Here is a 20,690-nt window from a genome sequence, read left to right as displayed (position 1 = left end):
TATGCAGCATGCCATGAGAACCTCCTACTGACCCCCGGAAAACTCTGCAACATTCACCCAGACCCCAACACAGACGGCCATTTCACCACTGCTGAGCAATTAAACAGCAATCCTGCTGCGGAATGTCCTCTCCCACTTCTTAATCACTGCACAATCCCCAAAGGACAGTTTTGCCCACCACTGGGCCTCTCTGTGATGTGGGCTTGGATGGCCATGTACAGCACCAGCTCCGTCAATCACCTGAATGTGAATAAAACATTCTGAAATACACACATGTGACATTACTATGTTCTCTCACGTATGGGAGTATGGCTTGATGTGGGCACAATTATTGCACATGAAGGCACACCATGGTAACTTACATCTATGCACATGTGTATCCGTGAGACACATGGCAAATTGGATGACTTTGAAGGTGAGTACTAGCTGTGTCCCCATTGCACATCAATAATCTCACGACCCCCCCACACTATGGCCCCAAGTCCATGTGTTGAATGGGGCTATGGGTAGGACTGATCAAATCTGTAGCAGCCCAAGAGTGCTGCCCTACATCACATGGGACAACAGCACTGCATGTCGCAAACCCACTTGCACACATCTGTGGTCACATTCCATTATGATGTATGACAGTGCTCGACATGGTCTGGGGTTTCACACCATACTCACATTGTTGTAGTCATGTAAGTGCACGTCGGCCAGCACCTATCCCATGACAATGTCTGGCTCATAGATGTTGAACTTGCAAAAGGGACACATCACCATTGCACATGCGTCAGTCAGTTCCTACCTGTGTAGGGACAATGCTAATTGTGGCACACGAGTGGACAGTCAAATGAACACACAACACACTTAGACACCAGTGGAGTGACATGGACTTTATTGGGATTTGCGTGTCAGTACGGATGAGGCAATGGCCACAAGAGGCAGGGACATACCTCCGACACTTGTACGCAGCATGGGTACATGTCGAGGTTCAGACATTGTTGTTGCAAAAATGGACAAAAATCATCATGGATGGTAACGCTCCCAGCCCAGCTTGCCTTGCTGGATGAGTCAGGTGTTGTTTGGCGTCTGCCCATTACCTGTATAGGGGGCACAACTTCCTGACCAGGGGATCTGTATAGTGCTCTGCCACCAGAGTGCGCCTATTTTCTGCTCTGCTGACAGTGTTAGGTGAAAGGGTCCAACAGGTTCACAAGTCATGCCACAGTGCTGTGTGTGTGCTATCCCCCAGCAGTTTCTTGGTCTGGGTTTCGGGGTGGACCCGGGGAGGGATATTGTGGGCATGGGTGTGGTGTCGGTGGGTGTTGTGGCCCTCTTGGGTGTCCGTGCTGCATGTTCAGTTGCTCCATAGCATTTGTTTGTCTTCAGGTGTGGCTGTGGGCATTGCTCCCTATTGTGGTGCAGGCTGCCGTCCAATTTTGCACCAGGTCAGAGCAGGTGTAAAATTCCTGCTGCTAACACGCCATTATAGCGTGTTTTGTGTTCTTATCGCCGATCTGAATGGTCGTTGAGAATGTTAAGGTGTGGTGTTGTCAGGGCTTTTGTCAAGGGAACACCTACTCTGCATCTCATTAGCGATGTCAGTCCTCTGTGGCGATGTTTTTTGCAGCTGCTATTGCCGGATAAGTGGTGATGTGGGCTGTTAGCACCAGCTTGTGAATGGTGGGGGTAAATTTATCATGACTTTGGCTGTAATAAATTGCAGTTAATTCTGCGATGGCTCCGTGTGAATATGCCCCATTGTTTTTCTTGCTTTCCTGCTTGGTTACTGTTTGTCTGTGTTTATCTTCAGAGCCCTAGTTGTGTACAATCAAATATTTCATTCTTCCTCCCACCTCCTCTTAATGCCACAGTTGTGTTACTGCTTGTTACTGCTGCCTTTTGTACTGCTGGTGGCAGAGACCGGTGTCCTGCCTCTCCTTCTATGATTAACTCTAATTTGATTGTCTGTGCTGAGCGGAATACTTAATTTTTTTGCATTGGATCCAAGAGCCAGCTCCTTGAGTAGATTCCCAGAGAATGAAATGCGCTCTGCTATTTGCAAATATGCTCTTTTAAATTCTGACTAGTGCAACCTGTCATGTGTTAGTTTGCAAGGTGATAAAATATCACCTAGTAACGAAAATGAAAGCATCATTTTTTTGTAATTTTGCTGCATTTTTCATCGTTATACCCCATGCTGACCTTAAACACTCTAAAAGACTTAAAAAGAAAAAAACAACATCTCCTCTAGCTCTTAGAAAGTCTATCACCTTTCACTTCTCCATTTTCTCTGGGTGTCCTGAATGAAAAAGGTCATCGCATCGTACCTTTGCACCGGAATCCACGCAAGGTATCTCATCCCTCCCCATACAGACCGGAATCACCGCAACACGCCCGCTATGTCCAGCGGGGTTGTCGCATTGCCTTCCCAGGGTCTTAGGAGTGACGCATCGCTTGCTTTTCAATGCTGCATCTTTCACTTGGAACTTTTGTCGCATCTAAAGGTACTTTTGGCTAAAACGTGATGCAACTGTGGATTATTTTAACGCAACCCTAAGAACTCTTTTGAAACCATATTCTTGAACTGTGTATGTTGAATTTTTGTCATTTTGGTCTTGTTTAGTTTAGATTAAATACTTCTATTTTTCTAAACTGGTGTGGAGCCATTGTTGGTGTTTTCACTGTGAGTGTTGGTACAAATACTTTACACATTGCCTTTGATAAGCCCGTCTGCTCGTGCCAAGCTACCAAGGGGGTGAGCAGGGTTTATCTAAAGAGTGTATCCCCCTTACCCTGACCAGAAGCAGGGGTCCCTATTTGTCACAAGTGCCCACCTGTGCTAAGTAGAGACCCCCAGATCTAACAATTTGTATTTGGAAAACATGGAACATGGATTCATTGTCATAATATGTATAATGTAACATCAATGTAATCATTTTAATTTGTGCTGATTACCATATGGAATTCTTTTCAAGAACAATGTAATTTGTCTGAAACCATTGTGGTATGAGTATTCTTTGACAAAATTCCTGGTTTTCGTTGTAAAAATTGAGAATAAGTGACCACTAATTGTGTAGATAATTTATTTGTAGTGCATGCAGTGTTTCAAGCAAGTACTGTGCTTGAGTTTTTTTTATTGTCAATTACAATGCAAGTAGCTTAAACTCTCGCAAATGGGAGATCTGTTGCATTGCAAATGCTTGTTATAAGTGATCTGCAAACACTGACACACACATCTCTCTAATTGAGTGTTCAAAAAGGAGAAAAGGATCATGTTTGAGAGTTAATACATCTATAGATGCAGGTAAAGGTTCAACACTAGCATTGCGCTGATTAAAATTGCAAAAACTCCATATTTTATTATCTTTCTTTGGAGTAACAGAAAATAAAATTCTAATTTAAGGCATTGCATTAGCTCACAGAATCACACACACTCTACAGGTAGCAGTGCACTATTCGTCATCTTCAACCTCCGTGGTTTACACTAAGAAAGCCAGTTATGTGTTTGCACATTGGGTTTGATCGATCAAGCTTAATCCAAAAAGCTGAGTTATGAATTGCATGCAGCCACAGAGATAATTTAAGTTTCATCAATTTAAATTTAAATGTAAAAATAGATGAGCAGGAATTTTATTGAAGAAATATAGCATTAAAAATCAATTCAGTCATATAATATAATAAGGGAAGGTGTACAGTGTATAATAGATAATTTGCTTTCAAATAAAAGACTCCTCTTAGACAATATTCATCAGGGCCGCCAGAGAGCCGGCGCACAAGATGGCCACACTCGAATTAGGCTCTGGCAGTCCGGGGACAATATCTGTCATTATCCTGCCATAACCGGGGCTCCTGTTGGAGTCTGAACTCCATCCGCCTACTTTGGGGTATGGTGCAACTTCCCAGCCGTGTCATCTGGCCACCCGGCAGAAGTTAACGCAGAGGCTGGAGGATCACAGGGATGGTGACTCATTCCAACCATCGTATTACGATGTCAGGTTCAGACAGCCTTTCCGGCTCGGTCTGTCCAACATGATAAGGCTGTAAGAAACTGATTTTGGGGCCCCTGGCAAGCCCTCCTTCATCCCACGGCCACCGGTTGGGGTTCGTGGGGGTACCCAAGGGACTCCCCTATAAAGCCATGCACAGTGTGGCAGGCACCATGGGGTGCCCGTCACAGGGTTCAAAGTTTACTGCAACCACACCTTTTTTCAATGGGAGCCTGTGTTGGTCAAAGCACAGGTTCCCATTGAAGTCAATAGGAGACATTCTGAACGGTGTTCTAAAGCATCGTAATCTTTTGTTTGAACCCACCGAATGCAAGTGTTGGGAACCGAATCCGACAAGGAGTCGGTCAGTCAGCTTGCTTTCCGACCGACATTGTAATGAGCCCCTCAGTGACAGAGCTGCCTGCGGCGGTCATCGGTGATCATGGTCTCCAACGGTCGGGGAGTGGTAGTGACAGTCACCCTTCCTCAGCACAAAGTAGTTGGATCATCTTGGGTGCGGTGTGTAGTCAATAGAGTAGCATACCTTTACAGTGGGTGCCGTACGCCACTTGGGTTTGCTGGAGAGGTGGTGCCCATGCGGTGGGTCAGTCTATTTGGGCAGCTTTGGCCTTGCACTTGCCTCTGTCACCCTTTACCAATTCTTGCGCTATGCTCCAGGAGATGGACAGGCCTTAATTTATTCTCGGTTTGGCCGGCCTAAGCCCAATTGGGAGCAGCTTGGCTTCCTGAAGAGTGAGACCTAGGCCTACCGTTCATTTTTTATGTTTGCTTTTCTCCTTCCTTCTATCAGAACTACTGGATATGTTGTTTTGCATTCCTTTTGTTTCAGGCCATTTGAGATGAGTGGGATTGTCTTCCTGATGGAAACGAGCCGTCAGCATGGATGGGGCGGTTATTTTTTTCTTGAATGTTCATTGTAGTGACATAATATGTGTATCCTCTGTCATGCACCAGTGCTCCAGCCCCATGCCCTATGCATGACTGGTTCCACCCTTCCACCCTCGTTATATAAATGTATCATCTGGAATTGTCGGGGTTTAAGTGACCTGCGCAAGTGCAGACATATCCTATCTTGATAGACAAAGTATTCACACAACTCTGGGCCAGGTGGATTTCCTGCAACATTCTAACTCTCCATCATTTGCTGCTAAAGGACTTCCTACAAGGTATTTTAGTTCTACTATTCATAGGCAAGAGGTACTGTAATTCCTGCATGCAGGGGGTGCTGTATATACCACAGGGGTCCCTGAGCGCTGATCGGGGCAGATATGCAATCATAAGCACACAATTCCCTTGCGCATGATCACTATTGTTAATTACTATGGGGCAAATACCAACAACCCTGTTTTTATATATGTTGTGGGTTCAAATCAGCTTCATAGGACTTCCCTACCACTCTTGGGGGCCTTTAATTGTGTCCTTGCTGAGGGTCGGGATGGCTCACATGTACTGCCTAGATATAGCAGCGTTGCATCACACCACCTCCATGACATTATGAGGGACCGTGACCTATTGGTCAAATGGTTGGAATATCAATGATGTGCCCTCAGGAGAAAGCCACTTCCATGGAAAATATGCCACTGCATGGGCCTACGGAGAGGGCTTGGCCTGGGAAAAACACTGGCTACTATGTTCAAACACACTTGGGCTGTTTACAATGTACTGGGTATTCAAGGGGAGTAAGAACAGTTGCATATTGACACCCCTAATATTCTACAGACATTTTGGGCCTACTGTAACTGTCTTTACACGTCCCGCCAAGGGCCACCCTTCAAGGCGGGATCATACTTAGAGGATGTAGCACTGGGATGGCTAAGTGATACGCAGTGCGCTTTTAATGAACAGGACTTCACCGTTGATAAGGTCTGTAATGTGATACAACAGTTGCAGGCTGGTAAGGCACCATGGCCAGATGAGATCCCTGCAAAAATTTGTAAGACCTACTTGGATGATCTGGTGGCTGTTTTGCTTACTGTTTTTAATGAGGCAAAGGGGCAGCTCCCCTCCTCCATGCACAAGACCTTATTTATCACAATACTCAAAACTGGTAAGCCCCCTTGATTGTTCCGAACCTTACCAACCATTCTCGCTGATTAAATGTGATGTTAAAATCCTTGCCAAGATACTTGCCAACTGACTGAAATTCTGGTCTGTCCTACCCAGTCTGGTTTCATCCCAGGTGCCCTACCTCCTACAACCTACAAACATTGTTTGCAGAGATGCAGGATATTAATCAGGACCTGGCAGTAGCAGCTGTCTTTTTAGATGCAACTAAGGTCTTTGATTCCCTCAAATGGGACTACCTGCAAGCTGCTCTTCAATTCGATTATTTATGAGACATGTCGGTCTCTAGCGTGGATGTATTCACTTATATCTGCTTGAAATGCAATTCCGAGGCGGCTATAGGAGACTTTCCAGCTGAACTTCCCACATTCCTCACACTCTACAGCAGAGCTTTCCAAACTATGTGTTGCGACACTCCACTGTGTCGCTTGCCATGTGTGGGTGTGTCGCGCTTGTGTCCATTCTTTTGAATTATTTCAAATTACGACGACGAGACTAATCATGCAGGACGGTACTGAGCCACATGGTGTATGGAGGTCAGAGGCGCAGCTAGAGTCAAGTTTCAAACAAAAGTCAGAGTGGAGCTGCAGGGGCTCTAAGCAGGGGGGCATCAAAGCCTCATTAACTAGCAAAAGGTCTTTTAAAGACGTGTGAAGTGCTCGGGTGCGGTTGTGTTTGTGCACGGGAAGGTGTCTCATCCCGGGTGGCCACACACGAGGGGGAGGGTGGGGAAGAGGGGGGGGGGCTTAAGCCTTTTGAGTCCAAGTGGCTTTGCGCGCCTGATGGAGGTGTGGGCATGATCAGCCGTCGCGTGCCATGCCACAGGGCACGTCACTGTGATCGAAGAGGGAAGAGCACTGCTGCTGTAGATATCAGTGGCCTGGGCTGCAGGAGTGAGCCACAGAGCGGGAGCTATGGAGGAGATCCCCCTTAGAGAGCCCTGTAAACTGTGGTACCTAATGTCTGCACCACTGTGGGGCATCTGTCACTTTTTCCTCCTGTATTGCACCGTTTTCCACCTCTTGTATTTTGTTTGCTCTCAATTGTCATGTTTGCCTCATGTAACTTAACGTTTGCGCTTATAATGTGTTCACTTGTAATGTTTCTCCTCAAATATCAGTTCTGTTCCTACTGTGAAGCGCTCTGACGTCTTCGGTAAAGTCTGCGCTATATAAAAACGCATAAAAAATAAATTTAAAAAACGAACTGCCGGCCTGACTTTTATAAAATTGCAGCTTGTTCAGTGCTGTGCATGGGGCGGCCCTGAACAGTGGAGATACAAATATAAGCTCTCTGGCCTGACCAAAACATTAAAAAGAAACATTAAAAAAAATTAAAACAACTGCAATAGTTGGAAATCTTTTACACATACTTTCAATGAGACATTCATTGCATCCCTATCTGTATCTACCCCTTTGCTTGCCAAATTTCTGCAGACCCAATATATGTGTGTTCTTACAAATCCTATATTTAAAAAAAAATACCAATGAAAGGTTTTCGTGAGATGTTGCGTCCCCATCCATTTCGTTATTTGCTAGTGAAACTGAATTACTGTGTCGCAAACAGATGCGTGTCTAAAAAGTGTGTCACCAACATTAAAAGTTTGGAAAGCTGTGCTCTACAGCATGCTTCAAGCTACTAGTACCAGACACCTGGTTTCTTCCTTGTACGATCCAGTGCAAGCAGAATCTCCAGGCTATCATGTACAGGCGCGACAACAGTCGCAGAGAAAACTTGGTGTGATGAGCAGTGTCGTTATTGCTGCGCACAGATGGCATCAAGTAGTAGACTCAGAATTATACATTACAAATTCCTTCACAGAGAGTACTGTCTGGCTCGCTCTGCACACCTGACTCCAAACGCAAGCACTTCTCAAGCTCGGAGTGGTAACTCCAATGACTCTACACACAATGGTACTGTCTAGAGGTGTCAGTGTAGTGATTCGCCCCTTGTCATCATGTCTGTCGATCCAGTGCTGACTGCTACCCTTGATTTGCAATACCCCCTTCAGATGGTCCTTTATTGCTGCATCTGTAGTCGCTATATGTGTGGGTTTTGTGAAGTACAAGCAGATTTGTGTGGGCTTTGGAGGGGGGCAAATTGACGTTTTTTGTTAGGTCAAAACTATTGTATTTTTATCTTTATGCAATGAAATCCAATAAACCTATATTTTTTTTAAAGACAATATTCATCAGACGTAATACAAAAATTAGGCTATATTCACAAGAAATACAGTGATCTCTTTCTGGTACATAATTCTACCCTAACTACATCAGGTAAGGGTCCCCGTCACATGTCAACTATTGAAATGCAGTTTTTAGTAAAAAGTAAACTCATGAGCATTGTACAATCTGTCTGAGGTCTGTGAAAATACTATGCAATTGTTTCAACGGAATGCGTTGTAACATCATATAACCTCCATGGGAAACAGCCACTACAACGAAGCCGTGGTAAAGGCATTCCGTTGTAACGCATGCATGGAAAAGGCATGCGTTGCAACGGAATGCGTTGTAACATCATATAACCGGTACATAATTCTACCCTAACTACATCAGGTAAGGCCCCCCGTCACATGTCAACTATTGAAATGCAGTCTTTAGTAAAAAGTAAACTCATGAGCATTGTACAATCTGTCTGAGGTCTGTGAAAATACTATGCAATTGTTTAAATCGTTATATTGCTTTGTGGGAGCGCTCTTAAGAAAGAACCAAGCCCGTTGAATCATTCTATTTTAAATACATTGAAATAACTTTCTCTCAGGAAGTATAACGTCAAACTTTACAGGACCATCCAGTGAATGATGTTACAATACATCTCAAACCTAAAGCTGACTTCAAAAAATTAAATGGCTGTTAGAGATGCAAGACTGGCTCAAAAGAACTGTTATTGGTTTCACTCGGCTTGTGATTCTGGAACGTGCTCAGTGAGAGGATGCCATTATGTGAGTTAAGCTCTTTGTAAAAACAGTTCTTGGCTTTCCTGGACCCATATACAAGTGGGTCACTTGTTTGGATGGTGGTGTTGCCCTGGATGTTCATAAAATGCACATCTTCATTCCAGACATAATACAAAGTCAGTCCTTGCAACATTAACCAAGGAGGAGGCTGGACTCACCAAAGCTTTATAAGAAGGTAATGATGATCCAGTTAAAGTTAGAGATGATGGAGAGTGGTTATATGATGTTACAACGCATTCCGTTGAAACAATTGCATAGTATTTTCACAGACCTCAGACAGATTGTACAATGCTCATGAGTTTACTTTTTACTAAAGACTGCATTTCAATAGTTGACATGTACCGGTTATATGATGTTACAACGCATTCCGTTGCAACGCATGCCTTTTCCATGCATGCGTTACAACGGAATGCCTTTACCACGGCTTCGTTGTAGTGGCTGTTTCCCATGGAGAGTATCACACCTATAATCGGAGTTCGTGAAAACAAAGTCTGGATTGTGCAAGGACTAATGAATAATAAAGAGTGGCATTCCAAAGTACATGATCGGACAAATCATTTAAAAATGTAAATCCGCATTCATAAGATCGACTTCTAGGATTTTCAGACTAAGAAAGTATTTCATGATAAACAATATCTATATTTAGCTTTTCCCTGCACGCGCTTGGAATAATTGATCGTTTCACCAACAATTCCTAATGTACTATTAGAAATATGACTTAACTTTGAAAAGACAAATAGCTTCCAAGCCGCCAATATATTACAGGAATAGAACCAGAGGCATTATTAGAAATATTCAGACAAAAACTCGGTCAACGGAGTTGATTATCAGTTATGGCTGGGCATGCGTTCATTGGAAAGATGATCAACTTTAATAAAGGAATACACTTTGATCATATTCTGCCACATTTTAAATTGATGAACAGTGGGACAGGTTTATGGAAAAGTTAAAAAAAAAATCACAATAGATATTTTAGACGATAGTCTCTTGTTTTTTCCAAGGAATAATGCAATGATATTAAGATGATTTAAGATGTATTTTTCTTTAAAATAAGAATTTTGTCAAAAAGCAAGTCAGTTGCTAAATGACTATGCATGCAATTAGTAGCTTTAGTCAAACAGAATGAAAGCTGGCATTTACCGAAAATAACACCGACATTAGAATATTTTGAACTTTAGATTTGCTTTGTATTTGTATTTATTGCTGTTCGTAATTTAACCTTTTTATTGATTCCCTTTATATGTTGTGGTTTGAGAGTGTTGGGATTGGGTGTGGAAGCCATTTACTCAGATGGCTAGTGAACTTCCCTTTGCGGAAGTGCAGCTGTACTTTTGATGGGCCAAATGGTTGCACCTGTTAAGTTATCCTTATTTGAACATTCACAAATGAGCATACACGTTTGTGGTGCAGAGTGTTTGCATTGACTGTATCTGCCATCTGTAGGCATGGAGTAAGCTCAATTTGTGTTTTTTAAGCAGTTTTCTATAGCTTGCACTAGACAAACACTGGGAGCAGAGTGCTTTACATGCATTAAAGGGACCACTTACATTTAAGCAGTGGTCAGTTTGTAAGTGATTCCTGCTTTAATCTGGAGCTATAGTAGTGTTGTTAGAATAGGTGAGAAAGGATCAGATTTTCTAATGCCTGTAACCAGTCTTGCTGTAGTTTGAAGTGCTGCTTTGACAGGACAAGTAATTTTTGGGGCTCCTAAGAGGAGGATAATGTTCCCATAGTGAAGTCAAAAACTCATATACAGGCAAGAAAGTGTTACAGCCTCAAGTAGCTTTTAATATTTATATTGGTGTCCCTCAACAAGCATAGTAACTTTATGCATGAATTAAAGCATCCACTACTGTACATTAGAAGGACATTGTAAGTCACTGAGGAGTTCTGTGACTTTGTAGAAGATCACGTCCCTTTATAATGGTGTTTTGAGGTGACTTGCAATATTCTTATAATGTTTGGCATAGGGTAATTTATTCCTTCTAATACATGGTCATACGTTCACCCGTCATACATACCCCTTATGTCCTTGGTGTCATGCACTTTCGTGTTCATTGCACAGAAGAAGACTAAAAGCAGAAGCATGACATTGAGTAAACATGTTGCCATAAATATCCACTTTCTGCTTATCACTAGAAAAGATATCAGAAGAAGGAAGAGGCAGTTCCCTTTTTCCAAATTTAAACCGTGTCTGTAATTATACTCCATGATCTACCTTTCAGCCTGACTGCTGACTCTGGCAGTAGGCACTGTGAAGTCAGAAATCAACTATAATAATCATTATATTGCAGCCGGACAGATACATCTTTTCTTTATAACGTTGGCTAGAGGCATCACAACTTGCCTTTCATAAGCACATTAGAGAAGGGCATGTATAAAGAGATGGTATATTTCAATGTATAATGAATTTATTATGAATTAAGATGAGATTTAGATACTGTTCTATCATCGATGAAGAATTTCATCTAAGGCTCGGGCTCCATATTCAATGATTTTTAGGGGATATGATTTTCTTGAGTAGATGTGCATCCATTTGCAGATAGAATGAGAATCCATTGTGGAAGGCACATTTCATTCTCATACAAGCCTTTACTGTGTTGATGAGATTAGAGTCATTTACTATCATAGGTCTGTGAGTATAAGGGAGCAGAGGTCCTCTTGATCTAGCATGTTAACATTGTCTACTCGCTTTAGAATACTCATCTCTGTGCTACTGGCAGTTCTGATTGGAGATCATCTAGTAAGTCATTCTCCTTCGAGAATTGAACGAGCTGGGCTTCTAAGCAGTTTTGGAGAACTTTCTACATAAAAGGCAGATTAGTAATTTGATTCACGAGGTCAGAACATTTTATTTTTTAATCAGTGATGGCTGACAGTATGGTGTCTTGGTCATTGGCTTTGAATAACGTGCTTGCCGACAGATTCATTTATTCCAGAATTAAGTTGTTTCCAACATTAACTGACAATTAAGCACTGGGAGTGATGCTTTTATAGTAGAATGGCATGACCTGATTAAAATCTAAGAATGACAAACTCTGTCTTCTTTGCTTGTCCATTAGCAAAAAACCCTGTTTTGTATTCATTATGGTAGGAGTGTTTGGTCTCAGCAAGAGCAAAACAAAAACATTAACTCATGCCTTCTCATGGTGAGTAATCACTTTAAAGGTATTCACAGGTGAATAATGTTAGAAATTGGATTCCTGTTTGTCCAAGGTATGCACCCAGGCCAAGCAGGAACCACCATTCTAGTCAGGGTAAGCTAGATATATACTAAAAGATAACCTGTGCTCACCCTCTGGTAGCTTGGTACAGAGCGGTCAGACTTCTCTAAAGAGGCAAAGTCTAAAGTATTTGTGCAACACACACAAAAACAGTAACACAATGAATATACCACAAACCACTCCACACGTTTTAAAAAATGGATTATAATATTCAGAACAAAACAAGACCTAAATGACAAAAATCCAATATATAGAAGTTGAGATATTGTATTTTAAAAGAATAAATGCATTAAAGCTCTTAAACAGTTACTTTAGGTTGCGGTGGACAGGGACAATGTCAAAGTTCAGGCCAACCTCATGGAAGTGCAGACCAGCTACAGGACCCACACAGGCGCCAGTGAACAAAGTACCTTTCCAGGTTGCAAGCAACGGAAGGTGTCAGGTGATAAGGCATCGCGCGGCTAGTGCGAGATGCGTTAGAACTATATTGTTGTGTATCTTTGAATGTGGCTCACGCATGGAGTGGTCGCTGATCGGGGTTCGAATGGCACCTTGTCAGATGCCGCTCGATCACCGGACTAGGAAGTCGCTCTGCGTAGTGGGTGGAGATTTATATAAATAAATGGCTCATACTTTGAGTACCTCTTCCTGCATCCTATTTCATTGAGATATTGTATTTTAAAAGAATGAATGCAATAAATCTCTTAAAAAGTTACGATAGGTCGGATTGGACAGGGACAATGTCAAAGTTCAGGCCGACCTCCTGGATATGCAGACCAGCTACAGGACCCACGCAGGCCCCAGTGAACAAAGAACTTTTCCTGGTTGCAAGCAACGGAATGTGTCAATCTTCTCCATGCAGTAAAGGCAAATGCGTTGGTTCTGATTCATGCAGTCGGATCGATGCATCGAAATCGAGCCTCGCAGTCGGGACCTCGGATCAGCGCTGTATCATTGTTGAACCTCACAGTCAGGTCCAGCATTGTCGTCAAGCTGTGCAGAGCTGTCTCCAGATTGGTACTGCATTGGTGTCGAACGGCACTGCATCGGCTCGGGTAGTGCAGTGGTGACAACACATCAATTGTTTAGAAAATTAGCTATAGAACCCACTTCTAAAACCCAGAACTGGCAAGGGAACCCCAGGCATGGGTAAAACTCAGATGGCAGAGTCCAGCAGCTCCAACAGAGTTGCACGAAGTCTTTTGTGTCCCTGAGGCATCGGAAAACAGGAGACAAGCCAGCAAGCCTGTGGAGATCACTTGGAGGGAAGGCAGTGTCAACCAATCAATCAATCGAGTGTCTTCTAAAGTGAAACTATTCACCCAAAAAGGTCTCAAGGAGCTTGGGTCCAGCACTCTTTCAGCAGAGTCAGAGATCAGCAGGCAGTCCGGCAGCAAACAGAAAAGAAGACTTTCAGATTCAGCAGTCCAGTTGAGTTCTTTAAGCAGCACAGCAGTTCTTCTAACAGAGCCTCAGTTAAATGTCCAGTAGTATCTAATTTTAGGCGTCCGAGACTTGAACTTTTACTCAAAAGTGCCTTTGATGTGTGTGTGAGGAGTGACTTCAAAGTAGCTCGCGGAAGTACACAAGAATTCCTGTCAACACAGTCCTGTCTGACAGGCTATCTGTTGGGGGGAGTCAGTCTTTTGTGTGGGAACATAACACAGACTTTTCACTTGAGGTGTTAATCCATTTCATGAATTCAGCCCAGGAAGACCCATCAGAATGCAGATTAATAAAGATTAGTACTCAGAATGCAGATGAGCCTCACCTTCCTGTGTTTGTGACAGTCTGGATGGAATGCACAAAGTACAGCTGTCACTCAACCCAGAAGTGTTTTGGAGACAGGTTGCAAAGCACACGGATTTATAATCACAGAGGTATGTCCCTTTTGGTATAGCTTTGTTCGCTCTAAGTTGGCAGGGTATGCCCAGACATGGGTCCCTTGCTCACTCTACCACTGGATTCAAGATAGCATAGCTGATGAGGATTATGAATCCGAAACCGGTCCGAAGATGCTTGTTTCCGGTCCAGGGAAGACATGGCTTGGCAGTTTGGGCTGGACTGTTCCCATGAGGCACAGGGTCAGACTGATTTGCATATGGCCATGTCTGAACTGGGGTGGTGGAGTGAGCTAAATAATGGTGATGGGTTAAACCCAGATGAGTTGATTGGGGGTGAGTGTTTGATTTGCTCAAACGCTCCATCCATCATCCCCTTTGGTATAGCTTTGTTCGCCCTAAATTGGCAGGGTATGCCCAGCTGTGGGTCCCTTGCTCACTCTACCACTGGATTCAAGATAGCCTGGCTGATGAGGATTATGAATCCAAACCCGGTCCCAGAATGCTCGTTTCCGGTCCAGGGAAGACATGGCTTGGCAGTTCGGGCTGGACTGTTCCCATGAGGCACAGGGTCAGACTGATTTGCATATGGCCATGTCTGAACTGGGGTGGTGGAGTGAGTTAAAAGAATGGTGATGGATTAAATCCAGATCAGTTGACTGGGGGGTGAGTGTTTGATTTGCTCAAACGCTCTGGCCATCATCCTCTTTAGTATTGCTACTTTCTAAAAGTAGCATTTCTAAAACAGTAATGTTAAATCTAATTTCACCAGTAAGGTCATTACCATTCCAAACATATCAAACTTGAAAAACTACTCTTCTCTGATCTGAATTACAGCTTAAAAGTGTATTAAGGAATTCCCAATGCTAGCTCATGAGAGGAGTAGGCCTCACAGTATTGAAAATGTAAAGAGTCTGTTTGCCACTACTAGGATACGCAAAGCCTACTAATACATGTCCTACCTTTAATTTACAAATCACCCTGCCCTTAGGGCTTCCTAGGGCCTACCTTAGAGGTGACTTAGTTTTAATAAAAGGGGAGTTTAAGACTTGGCAAGTGGTTTTAAATGTGATGTTAAAGTGGCAGTAAACTGCATACATAGGCACTGCAGTGGCAAGCCTAAGAAATGTTTGAAAGGCTATTATGTGGGTGTCCCAATCCGTGTTGTAGGCCCATGAGAGAGTTCCAAAAGAGTTTTCAGGACAAGTCAATATAATCGTGATTTACGGAAAGAATTCCAATACGTAATGTTCATGGTGATGATTTTTTATATACAAAGGTGCTTTGACTCTTTTCAGAATTCTGAGTCAGATTATAAAGAGTGGTCAAAGTCAACACATGTTTCACCCCGTCTACATGGCCATCCGGCCTGGGGCTTCTGCAGGGCGTTTTCAAAATTTGTCTGGGACCAATGTAGTCCTGGAAATGTCCCTCTGGGTCAGGCTTATTAATATCAGGCATAATTCCCAGCGTTCCGTCATAGATCCGGAGCAGCATCAGATTCTATTTATTAGGCTTTAAGTTTTCCTTAAAACAGAGTAATCAACAATAAACATGTAACACTTCACTTCACTTAACACATCCTAGTCTTTATTGTTCCCAACAAGAGCAAAAACGTACACCTATCATCTATCTATCTATCCTTACCATCAAGAATGCGGCCTCCCCCCAAATTTAGGTACAGGCTTACCTTAGGGTTAATAAAGGCGAAAACAACTCAGTCTCTGCAATGATTAACCCCCTCCAAAGGTCCTGAGAAGTAAGGGTCGTCAGAGGCAGACCTACCATTCTGCTCACCTAATTCAGATCGGTGGAATGATTGGTCAGCTTTCACGGCCCATACCCGGAAGGAAAACCTGACCGAAAGGGCAGTGAAAACTGCATATTGCTCCCCCTGTATTGGTAGTTTTCTCCCATGGTGAGGAGAGAATTTTATTTTTTATTGTCAAAAAGAAAATCCAATTTCGAGATTTTTTGGGTGAGAATAAGAAAAGTAAATTGTTTGGTACAGAGCTATGTCCCCTGATTTAGCTTTGCCCAAACAGGAACATTTATTGACAGGAACCACCATGTTGACCGTTCCTGGTGGTTCCTACCATTGCTTTACAAATGACCTGTAGCTTTGATGGTCATTTATCAATTTGGTGGGTGGTCCCTACAGAAGGACAAGTTAGTAATTTACTCTGTCACACTGGGGGACCAATGGAATGTTTACCATGATGCAAATCAGACTATTAGTCAGAAAATAAAATCTTTCACTGGGATTATCCACTTGTAGTATATGACCTCGCTGCACCATGCTCATCCTCAAATCGTGCCTGGATCCCAATCAATGGCAAACAGTGACTAATGATTGGTGCTTTACTCTTCCTTTGTATTTTTTGCCCAGAAGCAATCAACATTCAAATATTCAGTATTTCTCATTGGAATGTAGTCCTTTTGGTGTCATTTTTCATATGAATTTTTTTTTTCAATTTTTAGAATATGTTTGTGAGATTTTTATTGTGTTGAGGAGTTCTTGTCTGTTTTAGTGCTGCACACACTTTCACACGTTGTCAGGTCTGCATCAAAGCTACGAATGATTGAGCCTAGGGTTAAATTAGTGAAACTATGTGTTGGATACAGTAGGATTGTTCTACTTGTTACTTGGAATAGTAACTGATAACACATTGTTTTACACCAATACATAAACAAATACACTGGCTGACTCTTGAAGCGCCCATCAATTTGAAAACCACCTGCATTACCTAGAAGGACACACACAGTGGTCTTCGGTTCTACCTCAAAGTCAAACTCCCCATAGGAGGCATAGAAATATATACAAGAGGAAATTCTGACCTTCTTCTTTAAATCCCTAAAGCAAGGAAAGAAAAACAGATAATCAAGTCTTGTACTGACTGCCCCCTAGACTTAGGAACTGCATCCCCCATGCCCAAGAATGAACCTCGAATTATATCTCTTCAAAGATCTTCTGATCAAATCTCTTCCATCAGTTCTAATCAACCGTCTTTGTGGCACAGTCCATGCTATATAAAATACCTAAATAAATAAAAACAAATAGATACTGTAAGAAAAAGGGTCATTAGTTGTGTGACCAGCACAAGTAATCGGTCCACATTTTTCCTCTACTGGGAATCAAACACCCCAATGTAGAACATGACTCTCTCAGGGTAGTGAAGCAAAGTAGTCCAAGGCCAACTCAAGGTAGGTGGTGTGGGCTAGTAATCACCAATCGAGGGCATGCTATAATATCACTCAATAAACGATTGTCAAGTCTGTGCTTTTTCTTTGAAAAAGGAATACGTGCATTTATTACACACACACTGCTCAATACTATACAGTAATTTACAAATATACATTGCTGATGGAATTGCCTCTTGATGACATTGTGTGATCACTTTTGTCCCTCTAAAAAGTGGTCTGGTTCAACAAATAAAATCAAAACTTTCACTTGTAATTAAATGCAGTGATTGAATATCACTTTGAATGAACGCATTTAACACATACGGCTAACAGCATTAATATTTCAATAGAGCAAGAATGTATGTGCATGCCTGAATGATTTATGTACTTATAGTAACTTTTGGCACGAAAAACGCAATCAAAACATAGCCGCTACTGCATATCCCATTTCTGATCACAACACTTGCAATAACAGATTTCCACCCCTAGAGGGTGTTACACAGTATCAACAAACACCTTCAGGCCACAGAGATTGCAACCATGGACCATACATATAGAGAGCACTGCACTTCCTCAGGAAGGTTTAAAAAACATTGAAAACTCCTGGTAGTTGTTCTTTTGGACTCCTACCCAACTTAGGGTGGGGACTCCGGTGATCAATCTGGGGGAGGCTGTGCTGCTCCTGCAGCTCCCCCCTCTTTGCAGTTATTTTGGAGGTGACCTGTCATGCTGGGGTACCAATGAGTGTAAACTACCAGGTTTTCTGAACAAACAGGCCAGCCCCCACCGCATTATAGAGCACTACTTGGAGCATGTGGATTATTAATTAGCAGCTCTCCCGCTGAGTCAGACAGAGCTGCCTCATTCTGGTGCCTTTCTTTCCTTGCGCATTGCGGCTGTCTTTGCTGTGGACCTGGCATGGCAGTTCGGGGTGGACTGTTACCATGGGGTGATGTGGACTGATTTGCATATGGCTGGGTTTAAACTGGAACTGTGGATTTAGGTCCAGGTCCCTGTACCGGGGGGAATGTCTGAAATTGTTAATCATTCTGTCCATCAATTGCTCTTTTTGCATTTGTCACCCTGAGTGGAACGGGTATACTGAGACGTAGGTCTCTTGCTTTTCATGCCACCAGAGTCAAGCTAGCCTCTCTGATGAGGGAGTGAAACCCCGAAACCGGTCCAAGGATGCTTGCTTCTAGTTCAGGGAGGACCTGGCCTGGCAGCTTGGTCTGGACTGTTCCCATGGGGAGCATGGGCAAGACTGATTTGCATATGGCTGGGTTTAAACTGGAATGGCATGGAGAGCAAAAAAACTATGAATTTATGCCCAGATGTCTGTAGTGGGGTGAATGTTTGACATTGCTCAGCATTCTGTCTATCAATTGTTCGTTTTTGCATTTGTCTTTGCTGTTCGGCATTGCACCAAGTGGACATCTCTTTTGTTTGAGGGTGCCCGGTACCATCCTGTGACCCTGTACAGGCTCTCATCAGAGGCGGCCAAGGGAACCACCCCTGGCTGCCCCCACCAGCTCCCTGCATTGTCAGCAATCCTGTGTGCTGCCGTAGAGCCAGCAGTCTCTTCTGCCCTGCCCACTCCTCCAGACATCACGTGGCACTCGTGCTGTCCTTCCCCTCCCTCTTGTCATGGGCATGGGGAGCAGCGAAGGCCGGCCACATGGGAGGAGGGTGGTAGCACTTACCCTTCCTCCATTTCTTCTGTGGCCCAGGAATAGGATCCTAGGACCCTCCCCGCACTCATGGGGAGAGCGCAATGATGCTTTTCTGTGGTCTCTGCATCACGGCTCCTGGGGAAGCATGATGGCACCTCCACCCTTCAATCAGCAATTGGGGCCCAAAGCTGAGGTTCAGGGCCCCCAGATGAATGTAGCAGCCTGAGTTTTGTGGTCCCCGGTCCCCCTTGGATGTTGGGTAGGGGGCCATGCAAGACCCTCCTGGCCTCATAAATAGGCCTCACCTGGTCTACCCGAGTGGCTTAGAAAGGTTCTGGCATCGGAGCTCCACATGCTTCAGGCCTATCTGAGTGCCAAAGATCAAATCCTTTGCAGGCTCATATCTTGTGCCCTAGTGGGCCATTTTACTTAGTACTGGTCGAATTTTGCTCCTAGTGGTGAACCCTAGCTACCTAGAACAATGCCTCCTAGCCTCAAATGCAACAGTTTTTACAGGGAGCTGGTTTCACTGGCTCCCTGAGCCAGCCTTCCCTTTTGTGTTTCCTCTGGGCCTCTCTCCTCCTTGGTGCATAAGCCTAGTCGTGCCACCAACTAGACCTCAGTGGTTGTAAGGGAACCCCACTGGTCCTGGGGTCAATTAGAGTCCGAGTCCTAAGGGAGTTCTTCCTTCCAATTATCCATGGTGGTTGCCTCCAGTTTCAGTGTCCAGCAGAAAAACATACCCAAGAGATTTCCAAATGTCATCACCCAGGAGTCTTGCCACCTCTGCTCTGTGAATCTCAGCTCCACCCCTTGATGATATCACTGATAGTGCCTTCCATATGAAATCTTCAAAGGGAGCCCCCTCTGGTTTGGCTCAAGGGGTCTGACCTCCCTCGTTTGTTTAGTGGAATTGGGCAGGCGCCCTTCCTAACTCAGTGTGACAGCTGGCTGATTAATGCAGAGCATTCCGCCCCACCCCGTTTCCTCTTCAGGAGCTGAGTTAAGCACTGTTAATTGCTCTCTTCATGTGGGGAGGCCTTTGATCCTGCAGCTGGACAGAAAGTAATTAATCCAGCCCAGCAGAGAGATGAAAAGCCTGGGCTCTGATCCTGAGCTGAGCCTGAGAAATATGACATTCTTGGATGACCATCAAGCTGTACAGATGTGTCTTTGGCATTTGCAGAATTGATCTTTTAACAGAGGTTACACTCTAAATTTATATGTCTCAGTTTGTCGACCAAGGGGACGAGGAGTTGCACTCTAAGGCAGCCTTCCCCTTAAATGTATAATGGAGTGTCACTGGAGTCAAGACAGTAAACCTCACTGACTTTCCCTATGTCTGTACACCAACATTATAAGGCCTATGCCAGGTCAATACCCAACCCTGCAGAATCTACTTTGCACCACGCTACCTGTGCACAATTACTGGGCTGTGAAAGACAAAAGTCTCCCACGCACAGCCCTCGCACGAGTGCACAAATGTGTGAATACATGTTCACATGTAACCAGCCAAGAGCATTTTACCCTTAGTGCACTGCAGTACCTTATCTTAAAGGCAGATACTGGCGACAAACACATGCAATTATTGTACCATGAGGTTACTGTGGGTGAGTCATGGGTTATGAATCTCCCCCACAGTAAAAGGTCTAAAACCAGGTGATCAAGAAGTGAAAAATCTGGGCAGATTGGATGAGCAAAACCTGCCTTCCTACAGATACATAATGCAGTCAGCACAGGTGTAGAATGAGTAGCTG

The 20,690-nt window shown here is 43.7% G+C and overlaps 1 protein-coding gene across 1 annotated transcript in view; it reads left to right on the top strand.

Annotated features, from left to right (window-relative positions):
• LOC144770731 (sialic acid-binding Ig-like lectin 10) overlaps window positions 1–20,690 on the top strand; it is a 448,268-nt gene that overhangs the window by 203,831 nt on the left and 223,747 nt on the right. The gene's annotated exons all lie outside the window — the stretch shown is intronic.

This window comes from Lissotriton helveticus, chromosome 7 (assembly GCF_964261635.1).
Source record: "Lissotriton helveticus chromosome 7, aLisHel1.1, whole genome shotgun sequence".
Classification (NCBI taxonomy): domain Eukaryota; kingdom Metazoa; phylum Chordata; class Amphibia; order Caudata; family Salamandridae; genus Lissotriton; species Lissotriton helveticus.
The sequence above is the reverse complement of the archived record's forward strand: the minus strand, read 5'-3'. Positions and strand labels throughout refer to the sequence as shown.